This window comes from Mus caroli, chromosome 4 (assembly GCF_900094665.2).
Source record: "Mus caroli chromosome 4, CAROLI_EIJ_v1.1, whole genome shotgun sequence".
Taxonomy (NCBI): domain Eukaryota; kingdom Metazoa; phylum Chordata; class Mammalia; order Rodentia; family Muridae; genus Mus; species Mus caroli.
The window spans coordinates 101,725,976-101,739,690 of NC_034573.1; the positions used below are offsets into that span (position 1 = coordinate 101,725,976).

A 13,715-nucleotide genomic window follows, 5' to 3' on the forward strand; every position below is an offset into this window, starting at 1 on the left:
CAGCTATTAAAAACAATGAAATTATGAAATTCTTGGGCAAATGGATGTATCTGGAGGATATCATCCTTAGTGAGGTAACCCAATCACAAAAGAAGTCATTAGATATGCACTCACTGATAAGTGGATATTAGCCCAGAAACTTAGAATACCCAAGATACAATTTGCAAAACACAAGAAAATCAAGAAGAAAGAAGTCCAAAGTGTGGATACTTCATTCCTCCTTAAAATAGGGAACAAAATACCCATGGAAGGAGTTACAGAGACAAAGTTTGGAGCTAAGATGAAAGGATGGCCCATCCAGGGACTACCCCACCCAGGGATCCATCCCATAATCAGCCACCAAACCCAGCAAGATTTTGCTGAAAGGACCCTGATATAGCGTTCTCGTGTGAAGCTATGCCAGTGCCTGGGAAATACAGAAGTGGATGCTCATAGTTATCTATACGATGGAACACAGGGCCCCCAATGGAGGAGCTAGAAAAAGACTTCTTGTACCATCTCGGCTTTCAACTAGCTTGAACTGTTCCAGAGGATGTGATGCCCTCTTCTGGCCTCCACAAGCACTGCATGCACATGGGGCACAGGCACATATCCAGGCAAAACATCCATATCCACTTTTTTTTTTTTTGAGACAGAGTCTCCCTACTTGATATGTAGAGTAGGCTGGCCTCAAACTTACAGAGATCTGCCTGCCTCTGCTTCCCAAGTGCTGAGATTAAAGGTATGTACCACACCTGGACCATTTTCTTTTCAATGAAAACAAACAAACAAACAAACAAACAAAAAACCTGCTGAATAAAAGTGACAAATGGAGAAAAGGGGAGATGGAAATAGTTTTACTTTGGGGAGACAATGAGCATCCAAAGCACAAGACTGAAAGATACCTGTTCACAATAAATCATCTTCTTGAAATGGCCCTGAACTAAAGTTTGGGGGAGTTTGAGATTACAGTGTTTTGATGTCACGCATACCCTGTTAAGGAGCAAATTATTTTCTGAAGGTCTATCATTATTTATATATATCACTAGTCTACTAAAAAGCTATTTAAACTTCTTTTGCATTTTTGCTAAAAGTTCTATACTTTCTCATATAAAGACGATTGAGTCTCATGTGTTTGTTTGTTTGTTTGTTTGTTTTTGTTTTTGTTTTTGTTTTTCGAGACAGGGTTTCTCTGTGTAGCCCTGGCTGTCCTGGAACTCACTCTGTAGACCAGGCTGGCCCTAAACTCATAATTATCTTTTCTTCACTTCCCAAGTACAAGGATTATAGCTGTACATCAGCATGCCCATTCAAATGTTTGTATATTTTTTCTCGTGTGTGTGTGTGTGTGGGGTGTGTGTGTGTGTGTGTGTGTGTGTGTAGGGGAGGTGTAATATGTATTGTGAGTGTGTGTGTTTTATGTGTGCAACTCCTCAGTTGCTCCCTGCTTTATTCACTGAGACAGGATCTCTCGGTTGAACCTAGAGCTAGCCCATATAGCCATCTTGCTCTGGGAGTTCCCTGTCTCCACCTTCCTCCTGCTGGACTTAAGGCAGTATAAACCTGCCCAGCATTCCTGGGCATGCTGGAGATCTGAACTCTGGTCCTTGCACTTTTTTGGTATGTTAGTTACTTTTCTGTTACTGTGATAAAATACCATGATCAGAACAGCTTACCAAAGGAAAACTTATTTTGGTTTATAGTTCCTGCTGGAGCATCCATACCAACAGGGAAGACATGGCATGCTAGCAAGAGCCGGAAGCTGGCAGGAGCCGGAAGCTGGCTGGTGACCTTTGCATCCCTACATAGGAAGGAAGCAGAGAGAGCAGAAGTCAGGTCACTCCATAAATCCTCAAAGCAAGCCTCCCGTGACTACTTGCTCCGGCAAAGCTTCACTCCAAAAAGTTCCATAACATCTCCAAAGAATGCCACCAGCTGGGGACCAAGTGCTCAAATGCAGGAACCCATGGGGCATGTCTTCCATTCAAATCATCACATCTGGCAAGCACTTTAACCACAGAGCTATCTTCCTATTCCGTTGTTGTGTATTTTAAAATTAATTCATAAATGGAAGTGCTTTAGAAGGTAAGCTGTTCCTCTAATAAAAACGTTCCTTAAACATTTGAAAAACTGAATCGTCAACCATGCTAGCTTCATAAAATGCTACGGCCTCTTTCTTCTTGGAAAGGGAGGGACTGGGGAGCTGGCACTTAAAAAAATTAAGAAAGGCCAGGTGGTGGTGGTGCACACCTTTAATTCCAGCACTCGGGAGGCAGAGGCAGCTGGATCTCTATGAGTTGGAGTCCAGCCTGGTCTACAGAGGGCATTCCAGGACAGCCAGGGCTATAAAAAGAAACCCTGTCTCAAAAAAAAAAACAAAAAAAAAAACCAAACAAACAAACAAAAAAACAAAATAAAAGGAAAAATAAATAAAAGAAAGAAGAAAAAGAAAGAAAAGAAAAAACTTAGGAAACACTGAATATATATCAAGCTCCTCTTTTAAGTTTGTGCTTGCTTACTAAGGTGATTGAGAAAGCCTCAACAAAACTCAGTTCAACTTTTGGGATTCCTTTCTGGCATGTTCATTCCTATCCTTGAAAAAGCTACTAGTGTGATATGTGTCTATGTTTGAAATGCATCGCTTTTACTTACCTGGTAAGAGGAGACTAGGTTCATTCTTTCTGTTTTCAGAAGCTGAATCAGAGTCTACAATGTGGCAGGCAACAAGTTAACACTTGTTGAGTAAGTAGATGTTTATTTATTGGGTGTTTGTCAGACACTGGACTATAACATCGAAAAAGTAAACTCAACCACTGCCTTCTTATCGCTTACATTGTGCTAGGGGAGGAGATAACTTTTTTTTTTTTTTTCATCAAAAAAGTGGTCAGATGGAGAGTAAAGGGAGAAAGAACACTGCTCTCACAGATAGGCAGCAGGCACTCTGGAGCACTTACACTGTCCATCGATAGTGGAGTAAGCTTGAATGGCTCGGGCATCACCTTCATTGAGACCACACATTGAAGTAGTTTAAATTAACTAAAGCACTTGCACAAAGCTGTTGATGCAACCAGAAGGACTTAACCAAGAGGGATTGCCACAGAGATGTGGGAGAAACCGGAAGATAAAGATTTTAAGATCCAAATGGGTCTGAAACCGAGGAGTAGAATGTGCTTAGCATGAGTGAGACCTTGGGTTCAGTATCCGGCACCAAAAAATAAAGAACACAGTCAGAAGCCATTAACATCCTATAGTCCTGACATCTAGGATGGGCTAAAATTAATTACATTTAAGTAATTAGGCTGTGAGAAGACAGCATAAACCACAGATGTGGTTTATGTCATTCAATGTAAGCAAAAACAAAAAACAACAATAGTAACAACAACAAAACATGTCACCCCACTTGGCTGCAACATCAGCCTTATCGCGTATGTTGACATCCAATAGAGTTGGAAGCAGACATACATATGTACTGTAGGTATAATGACATTCGACAGACATACCTTCTTGAACATCAGTACTAATTCATGTTTAAGTATAAAGACCCTTTCTGTTTTAAAGAGGTATACATCTTCTGAAATTTTGCATACAAAGTAGTTGTTATAGTTAAGCAGTCAGGTTAATTTTAAGATTACATTTGTTTTTAACTGCTATCTAAAAGCACAAAATTATACATGTTAATGGGATATTGTGTGGTGTTTATTTAAATATATAGATTTCTGTCTCCTCAAACATTGCCTTATGGTGAAAACATTCAAGATCTTTTCCTCTGCCTTTGTAGAATAGCTCATTAGTGTTAGCTGCAGTCACCCTGCTACACCGCACACAGACGCTCTTGCTCCTTGCTAAGACAAAGGTAGAACTCATTGATCAGTTGCTCCCCACTCGCTCTCTTCCTCCTCTTCCTCACCTCAGGAGACCACCGTTCTAGTTGTCTCTCATTGATCAGTTGCTCCCCACTCGCTCTCTTCCCTCCTCTTCCTCACCTCAGGAGACCACCGTTCTAGTTGTCTCTCAGGTCAATCTCCAGATCCCAGAGGCTAGCGAGATCATGTATCGCTTGTTTTATGTGTCAGGTTATTTCAATTAACATAACGATCTCCAGTTGCATCTACATTAAGTTGGGGTAATTTTACTAGACTATGAGGGCTGCATAGAACTGTGTCCTACTATTGAACTCTGCCCTATATTTATGCACTTCAGATGAAGAAAACTATTCTCTTGGGGGGTCTAATGATGAAACCAGAGAAATCAGCAACAAGTTAAACAGAAATGTAAAACTATATTTGAACAAAGGTGTAAAGCAGGTCTTCTGTGTTTTAAATATATTAATAGTGGATCTTTAAAAAATCTTAGAAAAATTAATTATTTAGAAGAACATTTTGTAAATTTGCACATACCATTTCATTGTTCTATTCCACGTGAAAATACATCAGAATCTAACTTTTTATAAAAACTATCTTTAGAGAAAGTCTGGAGAAGTTATTACACTATATATTCAGCAAGGCTGGCAGTTTAGTCAATGGACTATGTCTGAAAACTGGCATTGCAAGAAATGCTTGCTGACAGGAGCCTGATACAGCTGTCTCCTGAGAGGCTCTGCCAGTGCCTGACAAATACAGATGCAGATGCTCGCAGCCAACCCTGAACACAGGGACCCCAGTGGAGGAGTTAGGGGAAGGACTGTAGGAGCTGAAGGGGCCTTATCTAGCATCAATAGGAGAGAAGGCCATTGGTCCTGTGAAGGTTTGATGCCCCAGTGTAGAGAAATGCTAGGGCGGTGAGGTGGGTGGGGAGCACTCTCATAGAAGCAGGGTAAGGGGGGATGGCATAGGGGGTTTGCAGAGGGGGAACCGGGAAAAGGGATAACATTTGAAATGTAAACAAATAAAATATCCAATTTAAAAAGAAAACTGGCATTGGTATAAAAAGTGGTAAAAAATACATTTTCAGAGAAATTGCAAAACATAAGTTAAATAAACTAGCTCTAATAACTAAAAAATGTCTATGAGAAAATATGTTTATAGATTGCATAGGTGTTAAATTTGGGAAGTATGCCTGACATGAGTATGTTTTAGGGTACCCTGTGCACTGAGCCTACTTCCCCTTTCCTGCCCGTTTCTACGTATATATAGAAGTAGTTTGTATTTGTAAGGGAATCTAAGTAATCAAATGACAACGGTGTCACACCATAGACCACGTCTGCTGGTTCCATCTGGCATGTATTGATACAGGCGCTTTGGGTTGAATCTACACAGTACTGAAGTAGAGCATGACTCCTCTCAGCCACCCTTAATTAGAACTAGTGAGGGTCAAGAATGGAGGTAAGAAGTCATCTGATTCATAATTTATGTACATGTAATACATGTATTCATAAAATACAACCTGTTCTGATGACACAATCAGCAGTATTTGCTATTATATGGTATCACACACACACACACCTAGTAAGAAGGTTGACAGTCTTAAACAATGTGGGTGATGGCAGGCTATTAACTAAGACAAGAAATGCAGCAGATGAAACAGCTTTTATGGAATAAAAATTGAGAGTTCGGGTTGGGACATCAATTCTAGATGCCTATTAGATGCACAAGAAGAGTCGTCAAATAATGAGCTGTACAAATGAGTTTCAGAAGAACCTAGAATTCCTTGGGGGTAGATTTCTAGTAGAAGAGTTGCTGGGTCAAAGGTTAGGTGCGTGTTTACAGTGTTGTCCTGGAGCCAGCTGGCTAGGGTGGAGGTTGCAACAAATTGAACAGAAATGGTGAGTGTGCAGCCCTCTTGAGGGGAAGCGGCAGTGGAAAATTAAAGGCGGAAGTATTGTTTCTTTGGTCACCATTTAGGGGGATACAGCCCACCACAGAGAAGCAGAGAAGACAAGGTGGCGGGCAGGTGGCTTCCCGGCAGGGCAAGTGTGCAACTGGAACACTGTACCTACAACTCAAAGACTATGAAGCAGCGATAGGGCCAGGAAATGGGCCAGGCTGTAACATCCAAGGCCTGCCTCGAGTAACCTACTTCCTTCAGCCCAGCTCCACCTCCTGAATGGTCTACAGCTTTCCCAAAACAGTACCACTCCCTGGGACCAAGTTAAAGATTGTGCTGGACACTTCACATTCAAACCGTGTGTCCTAGTGCGCTTTCTGTTTGCGGCGATAAACACCAAGACCCAAAGCAACTTTGGGAGGAGAGAGTTTATTTCATTTTACAGATTATAGGCCGTCATCTCGGGAAGCCACAGCAGGAGCTTAAAATGGGCACCACACCACAGAGGAAAAGTGCTTCCTGGCTTACTCATCTACCTTTCCTCTATAGCCCAGGCCCACCTGACCAGGCACGACACTGTCCACGGTGGGCTAGCCACTCCTATGTCAATTCCCAATTGAGAACCCCATGAACAGCCATGCCCAGAGCCCAATGAGATGCGGCCAATTCTTCAACTGTGGTTTTCTCTTGGCAGTGTCAAGTTGATGACTAAAGCCTACTATGACACCGTACCCCGTTAATCCGTTAATGAAGTCATGTGTAGCTGAAGTTTTCTTTACTGGAGCATTTTAAACTAATAATTCAATCTCTCTCTCTCTCTCTCTCTCTCTCTCTCTCTCTCTCTCTCTCTCCTTCCTCTTGATTCAGCTTTGATAATTTGTTTCTTTCAAAAAGAAACTTGCCCTTTTCATTAGACAGAATTTGCTACCCTAGTCTATATTTTCCTTTAACTATCTGTAGTGATGAAATCTTTATCTCCAACCCTCTCCCCCCACCCCCATAGCTGGGGATGAAACTCGGACCTTGTTCATGCTTGGCAGGAGCTATATCCTCCTCTGCTCCTCCAGATTCTCTTTAATCTATAACAGTTCTGGGCTTTTTCTTTGACAACACTGATTTAAAAAAAAAAAAGAATTTGGCTAATCGCTTCATAGAATGTCTCACCATCTGTGTTTATTTGATGGCCTTCTCAAGATGACATTATACATTCTTGGTAAGAATATTTCACAAGTGATATTGTGTACTTCCCACTGTATCACATCAAGAAGCACATGCCAGTAGTCCCAGCAGTTCAGGAACTAAAGCAGGAAGATGGCGTGAGCCCAAGAGTTCCAGGTCAGCCTGGGTGACACAGTGAGACTCTGCCTAAGAGATGAAAATAAAGCCACTGTCCATTCACAAAACGGCTCCACCATGGTGCTTTGTAGTCGGGTGAAAAGATCTCACCATTGTTGGTTTGGTTTGCTTGTTTGCTTTATAATGGTCCCATTATGTAGGCTGGTCTGAGACTCTAACAGACTAGGGTAGCCTTGGACTCACAGAGATCTACCTGACTCTGCCTCCTAAGAGCTGGTATTAAAGGTGTGCACCACCCTGCCTGTCTATCTCTATGGTTTGATTTGGTTTGGTTTGGTTTTTTGAGACAGGATTTATCTGGGTGGCCCTGGTTGTTCTGGAACTTGCTTTGTAGACCAGGCTGGCCTGGAGGTCAGAGATTTGATTGCCTCCCAAATGCTAACTTTAAAGGCATGCAGATTTGGTGTTTTGTTTTGTTTTGTTTTGTTTTTTTTGAGATAAAGTTTCAGGTAGCTAATAAAAGCCTTATATTTGCTATACAGAATGATCTCGAACTTGTAATCCTCCTGCAGCAGCCTTCCGAGTGCTGGCATTACTAGCATGCTCTGTCATGCCTAGGCGAGATTGTTCCATTTTAGTGATATATTTATCTTCTCTTCCCAATTAATAAGTAACTTTAGGAATGATATTTTGAGATTACTAAATCTCTGCTTCCCATCAAACTTTCACACAATATTTTCTAATGAAGCATTACATTGTTGGTTACAAAATAAAGCTGGGGAGGGGGAGACTACATTATAAATGATACAGGGAAAACTGGATACTGACACGCAGAACCCTGAAATTAGATCCATATCTGTTTGTATAAAAGTCAATTTGAAATGGATCAACAACTGTAATGTAAGACTCTGATCTCAGACACAGGAAAACATAGGGGAATACTTCAAGACATAGGCAGTGGCTCTGTGATTAGACTCTCAATAGACAGTGAAACAAGATCAGGAACCTAACAAATGGGGGCTGAGGTCATTATGGCTTAATGGCAGAGCACCTGCTAGCATGCACAAACCTTGGGTTTGAATCCTAGCTCAGAGAGGGGGGTGGGGGGAAAGAAGAGGGAGGGAAGGGAAGAAGGAGTGGGGAGCTAGGAGGAGACAACTGTGATTGTATGAAAAAAGATCTAAGAGCCAGCTGTGGCAACACTCCTGCAATCCCAGCATTCTCTGAGGCTAAAATAGAAGTCTTGCAAGCTTAAGGTCAGTCTGGGCTATATAGACAAACCCTGCCTTAGAAAACTAACAACAAAATAATAACATTAAAAGCTTCTGAGCCATAAAGGAAATAATCGGAACAATAAGATGTACTACAGTATGAGGAGAGAAATTATTGCCAGCCGTATTGACAGATTAGTATTCAGAATGTATTGTTAAAAACTCAAATAGCTAAACACAGAAAAATGGAGAGTCCAATTGATAAATTAGCCAAACACGTAGTTCTCAAGAGAAATACAAATTACCACAAAGACAGGAAGAAAATGTTCATTGTTTTTAGCCATCAGAGAAATACAAATCTACATACAATGGAATTCTGTCCTACTCCAGTCAGAATAGCTGTCATCAATAAAACAAAACTCAACAAATGTCTGTAAGGATAGAGAGGAAACACACATGTAGCTCTGGCTGACTTTGAACTTGGTATGTAGACCAGGCTGGCCTTAAATTCACAGAGATCTGCCTGCCTCTACCTCCTGAGTACTGGGATTAAATGTGTGCACCACTGTGATCAGCTAATAAAATGAAAGAAAGAAAATTAGAAAGAATATTTATATGCTACTAGTAAGAATGCTGACTAGCACAGTCAGTAAAGAAATTGGAACCTATCATGGTTTGTATATTCTTGGACCAGGGAGTGGCACCATTCGTAGGTGTGGCCTTCTTGGAATAGGTGTGACCTGGTTGGAGTAGGTGTGTCACTGTGGATGTGGGTTTAAGGCCTTCACCCTAGTTGCCTGGAAGTCAGTCTTCCACTAGCAGCCTTTGGATGAAGACGTAGAACTCTCAGCTCATCTCTGCCTGCATCATGCCTGCCTGGATACCGCCATGCTCCCACCTTGATGACAATGGATTGAACCTCTGAACCTGTAAGCCAGCCCCAATTAAATGTTGTTTTTATAAGACTTGCCTTGGTCATGGTGTCTGTTCACAGCAGTAAAACCCTAACTAATACAGAAGTTGGTACCAGGAGAGGGGTATTGCTGTGATAGGCCTGACCATGCTTTTATTTGAAAGAATGTGGATTTTTGGACTTTGGATTTGGAACTCAGTGGAATGCTTTAAATGGGGCTTAATGGGTCATCCTAGTAAGACTATGGAAGACTTTGTTGCTGGGAGTAATTTGAACTGTGTTGACCTGGCCCAAGAGATTTCAAAGGAGAAGAATTTCAGAATGTGGCATAAAGACTGTTTTTGTGTTATTTTGGTGAAGAATGTGGCTACTTTTTGCCCTTGTCTGAAAAGTCTGCCTGAGGCTAAGGTGAAGAAGCATTAACAAAGGAAGTTTCAAAAAGCCCAGCAGAGACTTTGCTCTCTGGTTAAGTCTTTTGAAGAGAAGTTTGAACAAGCATAGCAAGCTTAGAAAGGAAAATATAAAATATATGGTTTGAGTATTAAAGGGGTACCAGGAAGTGAAATGGAACAAAATCCTGTATTTTAGGAGATAGCAGATTAAGGGATTGGGACCTTGGGGCAAGATCCTACCCAGCTAAATTTAGATCCAGGCATGGTGGTACACACCTTTAATCCCAGGAGACAAGCATGCTGATCTCTGTGTTCAAGGTCAATCTACAGAGCAAGACCCAGGATAGCCAAGCTTAGGCAGTGAAGGATTTGGAAAACAGAAAGCCAGTGATAATGTGATAGTACAAGGGGATCATGTTCTAGTTCCTGCAAGGAGCAGAACTCGACAGCTTCAGCCATGTGGCTCTGGCTCTAGAGTCAAGAATGGAAGGAACTACTGGTACAATTGATGCTGGTCAGCTGGAGCTAAGAAATTAGCAATGATTAAGAAGAGACTAGCATTACTGAAGTGAAATATTCTGGGAATTGTTTTCTAGGAGCACAAAGAAGCGGTACCTCATGCTGCAGCTGGACTTGGTAATGTGTAAGAGTCACCCAGGTGGTACTTGTTTTGAAGGCATGAAGGGGTCATGAAGAACAGCAGAGGGCTTGGCACTGTGAGAGATCATAGAAGGCCATTGGAGAAGGTGTAGCCTCAGTTGTAGTTGATGGCCCAGGACAGAAGGAGTCATGCAAAGGATTTGAGGCTTGGCACCATGAAGAGAGCCTATGAGAGGCTATTGGTGAAGTCTAGTTGGAGTGGAACACCCCAGTGTATTGGAGATGTCAGTACCATGGGGTGATCACCAAGAACAGCAGCCGTAGTGGAGTGGATGAACCTAAACTTAGAGTGCTACAGAGAGCAGAACTGGAGAAGTGATGCCAGCCCTTAGGAGGAGTCCAAAAGATCAAGTGGAAGCCCAGATACTGAAACAAGAACTATAAAATTGAAATTGCCTTGGAGACTCAAAGATGTTAAAGATGCCAGAGCCATGGGATACATGGTGAGGAAAGCTGCTAACAGCAAGTGGAACCAGCCCAGGAGAAAGCAGTTTGTTGCAGTCAACAAAGATGAGAAAGGAGTGGAGATCTGAAGACGACTTTAACATCAGTCATGGAGATGCAGAGTTTGGAATTTGCCCAGCTGGTTTCCTGTGTTTCTTTGAGGATTACAGTTAAGTGATTGCATGAATCTCAGAAGAGACCTTGAATTTTGGACTTCTAACATTGTTGAGACTGCTATAGACTATGAGGACTTTGAAAGTTGGACTAAATGCATTTTGCACTATGCTATATTTAAGTATGCCCCCCCCCATAGACTCATGTGTTTGAACAAGTCTATGGGGGCCAAGGAGTGGAATGTCATGGTTTGTATATTTTTGGACCAGGGAGTGGCACCATTCGTAGGTGTGGCCTTCTTGGAATAGGTGTGACCTGGTTGGAGTAGGTGTGTCACTGTGGGTGTGGGCTTAAGACCCTCACCCTAGTTGCCTGGAAGTCAGTCTTCCACTAGCAGCCTTTGGATGAAGACATAGAACTCTCATCTCTGCTTGCACCATGCCTGCCTGGTTACTGCCATGCTCCCACCTTGATGATAATGGACTGGACCTCTGAACCTGTAAGCTAGCCCCAATTAAATGTTGTTTTTTATAAGACTTGCCTTGGTCATGGTGTCTGTTCACAACAGTAAAACCCTAACTACTACAGAACCTTTCCTCAAAAAACAAAAATCAAACAAACAAACAAACAAAAAAACCACCGTAATTAAGCTACTATATGATCTAGCTACATGCCTAAGGTGATTAAAATTAGCATTCAATAATGTTACTTGCACACCTATGTTTATCAGGGCAGTATTGACATTAGCCAAGTTATGGAAACTGTTTAGGCGGCCATCAATGGATGAGCAGATGCATAAAATATATGGTACATATACTCAGTGGATTACTAGTCATCCATAAAGGGCAAAATCATATCATGTGCAGGAAAATGAGTGGAACCAGAGCTGGAGATCATCCTGTTAGATGAAATAAGCCAGACTCAGAAAAATAAACACCATACCTCCTTGTCTCTCACGCATAATACTGTAGAGAGAATATCTTGTGTATTGTATGGATGCATCATCTGTCAATTAGAAAGCCTATGGCCTATAGGAAAGGGTAGAATAGAAGGTGAGACATCCAGGAGGCAGAAAGAATTTTGGGATAGACCCAGATGGGAGATTTCCTGTGAAGATGTGAGGAGACAGACGAATGGTACCTGGGAACAGGTAATCAGCCATGTGGCAGAATGTAGATTAAAATAAATGGGTTATCTTAAGTTATGATTCAAGTCAGAGACGAGCCTAACTCTATGGCCAAGATTTGTAAATATATCTTGACTCCTGAGTCTAATTTCTGGGAGCATGGAAGGAAGACCCAGACCTAACGTCTACGTAAAACCAAACACAAACGTAGAAAGGAGATGCTCAAGATTGCTTTTCGCTGCTGTGCCGAAACACTGATTGAAACAAACTTGGAAAAGAAAAGGGTTATTTGGTTTACTGATTAGAGCCCATCACTGAGGGAAGCTCAGGTAGGTACTGAAGCCAAGACTGTAGCGGAACGCAGTCCATTGTCTTGCTTCCTCTGGCTTGCTCAGTTACCTTTCTCAGAGTCAATGTGACCATGGACTGTGGACATGGGCAGGGTCTTCTCACATCAACTAGCAGTTCCCCCAGACATGTCCACAGCCAGTCTGATGGAGGCAATCCCTCAGTTGAGTTTCCTCTTCTTAGGTATGTCAAGGTGACAACTGATGCTAACTATGGCAGGGACTATTTGGAAAGAGGAAGGGAGAACCAGCAGAAAGTGGGGGGGTAAGTGAGGGTAACGAGGTACAGTCAAAGTATGTTAAGTGCACGTCACAATAAAACATTTCACGTAATCACTCTATGTTAATGAGAAACAGGTCAGTTTTCATGGTGCTGGGGAGTGAACTCGGGGCCTTATGCACACACAGTATTTACTGTACCACTGAGAACCTTCTGTGAAGATTTGTTTATTTTACGATTCACTATGCCTTCAGGCATTCAAGATATATTACTAGATAGCTAACATGTGGTAAGAATTATGACAGAAATGGAAGGATGGTGAGTTATCCGGAAGGAAGATAATCCTTCCTGCCTGGAGGGACATCATCAAGGAGAGAGTTTCTTCTTGACACTCCAAGAAGGTCATATTAAGAGCAGTAGACATGAATGTGGCTTAAGACATTTTATCTTTCTATTGTGTGTATTCATGGTGTGTGGTAGTGTGTTACAAAAGAACATGTTTGCTGAAGTCTGTGTTATACACTGAGTGAGCCCCCCTCACATTGTCCCCTACCTTCTCTGTTCACCCCTCTGTGAGTCCTCTTTGCACCCCAAGATAGACTTGCTTCTACTGTTGGGTCATAGTTCTGCCCACAATCTAATAAAATCTCCATGAAACCTATGAGTTGTAGAACAGAGAAGACCTACGTCTTCTCTTCTGAGACTGGTTTACTTCACTCGAGATGATAAACTGCAAATGACATGACTTCATCCTTCCTGATGGTCAAAAGGAATCCCGTTGTGTATTATATACTCCATTGTCCTTATCCATTCCTCAGCTGTCGCACAGCTAGGGTAGTTCTGTAACTCAGCTGTGGTGATAGTGGTGTCACAGAGGTGTGTAAGAATCTCTCTGACACACTAACCTGAGGGTGTGTGAACAAATATCCTGTCTGGACTTTGCTGTTGCTAATTTCTTCCTCCTTCTGGATGGGAGAGTTATCTTAAGTTATGTGGTTAAGTTACCAGGTCAGTGGTTAAGAGCACTGACTGCTCTCCCAGAGATCCTGAGTTCAATTCCCAGCAACCACATGGTGGCTTACAACCATCTGTAGTGGGATCTGATGCCCTCTTCTGGTGTGTCTGAAACAGTGACAATTTACTCTCATAAATAAAATAAATACATAAATGTTAAAAGTAAAAGAAATGAGCTGGGCATGGTGGTGCACACCTTTAATCCCAGCACTCAGGAGGCAGAGGCAGGCAGATTT

The 13,715-nt window shown here is 42.0% G+C and overlaps 1 pseudogene; it reads right to left on the reverse strand.

The window, feature by feature from the left end:
• LOC110292763 overlaps positions 1-13,715 on the reverse strand; it is a 26,488-nt pseudogene that overhangs the window by 4,431 nt on the left and 8,342 nt on the right.